This window comes from Pteropus medius, unplaced genomic scaffold (assembly GCF_902729225.1).
Source record: "Pteropus medius unplaced genomic scaffold, Ma_sr-lr_union100, whole genome shotgun sequence".
In the NCBI taxonomy this organism is placed as follows: domain Eukaryota; kingdom Metazoa; phylum Chordata; class Mammalia; order Chiroptera; family Pteropodidae; genus Pteropus; species Pteropus medius.
The window spans coordinates 3,118,300-3,124,598 of NW_024343733.1; the positions used below are offsets into that span (position 1 = coordinate 3,118,300).

Consider the following 6,299-nt stretch of genomic DNA (forward strand, 5'->3'; position numbering starts at 1 on the left):
AAAATCACATCGGCTTTGAAGGCTGACGGATCCGGGCCCAAGTCTCAGCTCCCCAGGGACCCAAGAAAACATCAGCCTCAATTTCCTCAACTGTAGAATGGGGAGAGTTAGGTCCATCCCACTGCATGGTTACAAGGATGGAGTGCAATCGTTTTCGTAAAAAACTTCACAGTTAGTGGACTCTCAGTAACCCTCAGTCCCTTACAAGTCTGAATTAGGAGTAAACTTTTGAAAAGCAACACAGCAGAACATATAAGTGGAAGTCACTGTGGTCCTTTAAAGGCGGCCCCCGGGGACTCCTGAGCCTTGGCCAGCCAGGCCGCTGTGGCACAGAGAGAGCATTTTGGGAGAGGGAAGCTGACCAGCCTTCGATGGCTCGACAGTGTCTCCTGACTTTCCTCATTCTTGGAGGGTGGACTTGATTTCTGGACAGAGTCCAAAGTTAAACGGAGTTAGGTCTGATGAACAAGGTAGGAGAGGAAGCTGGCTGGGATCACTTTGGGTGAGAAGAGGCCTGTGATTGCAAAATAATGAGCAGGGGTTATTCGTGTGGTTTGGAACCTAGCTCTGAATGAAATCCCCTGAGAGGAGCTCTAAAAGGGCTTCGAGCGTCCGGAGCTTTGCTGGAATAAGTGTCTACAGCAGGGGAAACACTGGATTAAAAAGTCAAGTTCTGGGCCGTTTGGAGGCTCTGTATGTTACAGTCATACCTTGAAGTATTCATTCATTCATTCATTCATTCATTCAACGCTTATTGAGCATTAGGCCCAGTGCCGGGTACTGGGTGCGGTGCTGAACGTGACAGTCATCCCTACCTTCAAGTTTATGCCATAAGCTGATATTATTACAATTCGAATAAAGGAACGACTAGACCATGCCACTGTGGTCTTTGCAAACGGTGCCTCTAGCGTTACACGGTGCACGACCTGTGCAATGGTGTGTGGCGGCCTTGCTTTATGGGAGAAAAATAAAGACGTGAGTTATACTCCTAGGGTTCGGGAGACATTTGATCTGGATCATCAAGGAGGTGGAGGAGTTTTTCGAGGCAAAGGGAAGACCAGACTCAGGAACCGTGTGTACCAAAGCACCGAGGAGGAGGGAAAGGTATGTTCAGTGAATGTGGAGACATCTGGCGGATTTGGGGAGGAGGCTGGCAGGCTGGGGCAAGGAGGCTGAGGGGACTGATTTCCTGCACATGAATCAAGATCCCCCAGGGGCTCCTGGGGGAGTCGGAGAGGTCCAAGAATGTCAGACATTCCATTCCTCTGAGTTGGCCTCACAGCCTCTGCCTGAGAGAAAGATTCGAGAAAGGAACAGTTTGAGAAAGGAAAGATTCGAGAAAGAACAACAGCCTTGGAGTGGCAAAGATCAGGTCTGGATCCCAGCTCTGCAGCCTGTAGGCTGTGTGTTCTCCTGCTAGTCCCTTAATCTCTCTGAGCAGGAGCTTCCTAATCTGTACAATCGAGGTCACAATTATGCTGCGAAGTTAGAGACACGGTAGGTGTTGTAAAAGTTATTTTCTTTCTTCTTGAAGTTCTAGTCTAGGTCGACGTTTGCGTAGGGGACGGAAACCAATCATTAGGGTGCTGACAGCACCATCTTTCCGTAGGATGAGTACTTAGGTGATTATTCTCACTTTTGAAAGTCTCTAGGTAGTTGGCCCAAGTCTCTGCATCAGTGAGCATTTTCTCTGTGTTTAGCACGTCTCTGTTCCTCAGGTCTTTTTAAAATGCAAATCTTCCCCTTGGCATCCCTTGAGCCAGGGGTGAACGAATTTATCAGCATAATCCATCCACCAGGAAATGGCGAGGTGGGGAATGGGAGCGCGGAACACAGAGAAACCAGGTTGCACATCTCCTGCTAGGAGGGAGGGGCCAGGGGCTCACTTCCTTCCCCTCTGGAGAGAAAGAGAGGGCTCCTGGGATTGGAATCAGAAGGAAGAGGGAAAAGAGTCCTAAGGGTATGCTGAATCCGCCCTCCCCTCCATCCCCGGGCACGCATTGTATGGGGTCCAGCCGACAAGCCCCACGAGCCCGCAAACAATCACAGTGTCTGTTCTGTGCACAGAGCTGGGACTGTAAACCCCAAAAGACCCAGGACCAGCCAGCCTTCAGGAGACTTACAGTCTCACTGGGAAACTAAACACAAACAGATAAGCAAGGCACAGAGGAGCAAGGTGATGGTTCACTGTGATGGCTACCTGGTCTAGAGCATTCCCTATAAGTCAGGTGCCCGTGCTAAAAATGTTATCAGTCACCTCTATCCTGAAGGTGGCTATTAGTAACGAGGTTTTTGGAGATGAGACAACTGAGCCTCAGAGGGGTAAAAAAATGCCTTGCCCAAGGTCAGAAAGCTAGCAGAGACTCCGAAACCCAAATCCTCAACAGCCGTGTTATTTGGCCAAAACTGAAAGATCAGGCCGTATGTCTGAGTTCCAGTGAGGGGCGTGTTCTCTCTGTTGCCTTTTGGTGCAGCATCCTGGAAAGAACCAAACCCCTCTGAGCCTCTGTTGTCTCATTCATGAAGAGGGCTGCCCCCAGAAAACTCTGAGGTTCTGTCCCAACAGTAGGAGTCTTTGCAACACGTCCCATCCTTCTGCAATGTCTCTCTTCCTATGTGCGTGCGGGTCTAACGTGGGAGAAAGACAATGTGAAATAAGAGAGAATTGCAAATTTGAAATAGTGCAATATAAAAATATGCTCGAAATAAAGCCTCCCTTTAGGTGCAAAATGTGGAACAATGCAAAGCTCCCCAGTTCTCAAGGAGACACCAATAATTACATCATCTGACAACCAAGTGGCCCGAGTGAAATTTAGACAGTGGTCATTTGTTAGCAACACGTTAACAGATAAAGAGACGTGCTCACCACCCCCTCTTGGGGGGTATGCTTAGATTATTTGAGGTTTTAATTACGTAAAGATCTTCAAGAATGCATTCCTTTTAAAACTGTGACCCCTCTTGTGACTGTTTGTGCGTGCGTATAAAAATATGTAACCATATACATTGTGAGTTCCCACATGGTTCCTCCTGTGGACTTGTTTGCACGCAAAGAACTGCAGTCTAGCTATCAAATAGTCACACGGTTCTTATGGCATGTGCAGTCACACGCCACTTAACGGCGGGGCTGTGTTCTGGGAAATGCATCGTTAGGTGATTTCCTTGTGAGAATATCACGGAGTGCACTTACACACACCTGCATGGTGTAGCCTGCTCCACACCTAGGTGATGTGGTATAGCCTATTGATCTTAGGTTACAAGCCTGGGCAGCATGTTACTGTAGAAAACAACATGAGATTAAATCAAGCACAAGAGAAAAATCACATAATCAAGAGACACGGTGTCGGTGTAACGGGGCATACTGCTGTACAGCAAACTTTTTTCCTCTGTAACTAGAAAGAGTACACTCAAAAATAACGATGAAAAGCATAGTATAGTAAGTGCATAAACCAGTAACAGAGTTGTTTATTATCATGACCAAGTATTATGCCCTGCACATAATTGATTATGTTATACTTTTATATGTCTGGCAGAACAGTAGGTCTGTTTACACCAGCATCGCCACAAACACATGAGTAATGCTTTGCTCTGTGCCATTACAGTGGCTATGAAGTCACTAGGCGATAATTTGTCAGCTCCGTTATAATCTTATGGGACCACCGTGTCATATGTGGTCTGTCATTGACCAAACTTTGTTGTGCAATGCGTAACTGCCGTGCTGAAAGCAAGCCGTGCTCCCTGTTCCCCGTTCTCCCTTCCCCTATCCCAAACTCCAGAATTCCCAGACTACCCTTCTCCTCTCTTTATCCCAGCTCCTCGTCATGTAGATGAAATAAGTTTCTCTACAGAGTCCTCCCCACCTTCCTCCCTGGTCTCATCCCACATCTCTGTCGTATGAGGATATTTGGGGTCTACCAGAATAAGGATTTAGACCTGGCTGGCAAAGACTCCTGGGTAAGAAAGGGAAGGTTAGATACAACAGCATTAGTCGGCTGTAAGGCTTTAAACCATATTATCCCTTGGTCTTGGGTCTTTGAACTTTCCCCCGGGTCCCTCCCTATCTTGCTGACAGCCATTCCCAAGTTGGATAATTCTCCACCCAACACACCTGCCTGGCCTGCCCATTTACTCCTGCTCAGGAGTCCGTTCCTGACTGTCCCTTCCCTAACCCGCCAGGCATACTTAGCCACTCCTTCCTCTGGATTCCTCCCTCTGCATACCTAGGTCCTTGACAATGATCTTCAATAGTTTGTTTGTAGGTAGGTTTTGTCTCTAGGCTGCGAGCTCTCAAAAGATAAGGACCAATGCATTTTCATCCCTCTGTCCTCAGCTTTGGGCCCTGCGTGCATTGCAGGTGTTCAAGAAATACTGTCATTACACGATAGATGCCTGAGAAAGCTTTTGGGGATTACGAAGAATGGAAAAGAAGAGTGAAAATGAAACATTCCGAGCCTGGGGACTGATACTCCTCCGGGAAAGGCAAAGGCTGATTGCCCAGCTCCCCATGTGTAGCTCTCTTGTACATTCTGGGTGAGCAAGCAGGTACCCTCGGCGTACTCTCTCCCCAGGAACTGTGGTGGACTGTTTCCGTAGACGGCTGAGAAAATCACTCCCATCTCACGTGTTCTTTTGCAATGGCTGTTATCGTTCCTCACATCCTGGGCTGGCCCTGTGCCTTGCTCTGAACAACAGAATGCAGCAAAAAAGGACGCTAGTCAGCATCCAGGTGTCAGCTCTAAAAGGTCTTGTAGCTTTTATTTTCACTTACTTAAAACCCAGCTACCATGTAAGGAAGCCCAAGCTATCCTACTGGAAAGGCCACATGGAGGAGAACCAAGCACCCCAGCTGACAGCCAACATACCAGCCTCAGAGTGCAGCCACGGAAGTGAATCCAGCTGACACCTTGTGAAGCGGCAGAACAGCCCAGCTGGGCCCCACCTGAATCCCTGACCCACAGAATCACGAGCAATAAAACAGTTGTTATTTTAAGCCACTGTGTTTTGGGTCGCTTTGTTCTGCAGCAATAGATAACTGGTCCATTAACTTTCTGTATAAGCAAAAACAAGAGATGCTGGGGGTGTCTGTGGCTTCTGAGCTGGGGATTAGAAGGGATATTCCTAGAATTCAAGCTTTTCTCTTTTTACGTGTTTGCTTGCTTGCATTTAGCTTTCAAATATCAAATTGGCAAATCAACAGCAAGTGCTATCTGATAGGACACGTTGGGAAGACCGCAGCGACACTTATGTGATGATCCAGCCCAAAGCGTACAAACTAAATGAACACTTTTCATGTACACTAAACGTACACTAATCATGAAGAAACCTCTGACAAACCCAAACGGAGGGACTTTCTGTAAAATAACTGACCTGTTCTCTTAAAAAGCGTCAGTGTCACGGAAGGCAAAGACAGACCGAGAAACTCTTCTGGAATAAAAGGGGCCAAAGAGACGTGACAGTGCGATGCCATATGTGTTCCAGTTCCTTTTTGTCATAAAGGACATCGTAGGGACAAATGGCGAGATCTGAACAGTTCATTGATGAGATAATAACGCTGTCCGTTTCAGTGTTACTTCCCCGATTTCGATAATTATGTCATAAGATATATTTTTGAAAGAATGTCATTTGTTTTTAAGAAACATACACTGGAACATTTAGAGGTGTTATGTCTGCAACTTGCTGTGAAATGGTTCTGAAAAAAAAAACAAACCACATTTTCTCTTCGGTGTATCTATATCTATATAGAGAGAGAAAAAGAAAAAGATAAAGCGAATGTGGCAAAGTGTTAACATTTGGGGGAATCTGCAATGTAATCCCTATCAAAATACCCATGGCATTTTTCACAGAACTAGAACAAATAATCCTAAAATTTATATGGAACCACGAAAGACCTGAAAGAGCCACAGCAATCTTAAGCCGGGGGGCGGGGGAAAAACAATGTTGGAAGTATCGCGTTACCTGATATCAAACTATACTACAAGGCTATGGTAGTCAAAGCAGCATGGTACTCACATAAAAGCAGACACAGATCAATGGAACAGAGTAGAGAGCTCAGAAATAAACCTACGCCTATATGGTCAATTAATCTGTGACAAAGGAGACAAAAATATACAGTGGGGTAAAGACAGTCTCTTCAATAAATAGTGTTGGGGAAACTGGATAGGAACATACAAAAAAAAAAGAAAATGAAATGAGCGTTTTCTTACACTGTATAAAAAAATAAACCCCAAAATAGAATAAAGGCTTAAATGTAAGACCTGCAACCGTAAAAGTCCTAGAAGAAAACATAGACGGTAAACATTTTG

The 6,299-nt window shown here is 46.0% G+C and overlaps 1 long non-coding RNA gene across 1 annotated transcript; it reads left to right on the forward strand.

Moving 5' to 3' along the window:
• The first annotated feature begins 1,110 nt into the window (after positions 1-1,110).
• LOC120606751 (uncharacterized) lies at positions 1,111-4,987 on the forward strand. The gene is made up of 2 exons (XR_005653963.1): positions 1,111-1,497; positions 4,328-4,987. It is a non-coding gene; the product is annotated as an uncharacterized LOC120606751 (long non-coding RNA).
• The last annotated feature ends 1,312 nt before the right edge of the window (positions 4,988-6,299 follow it).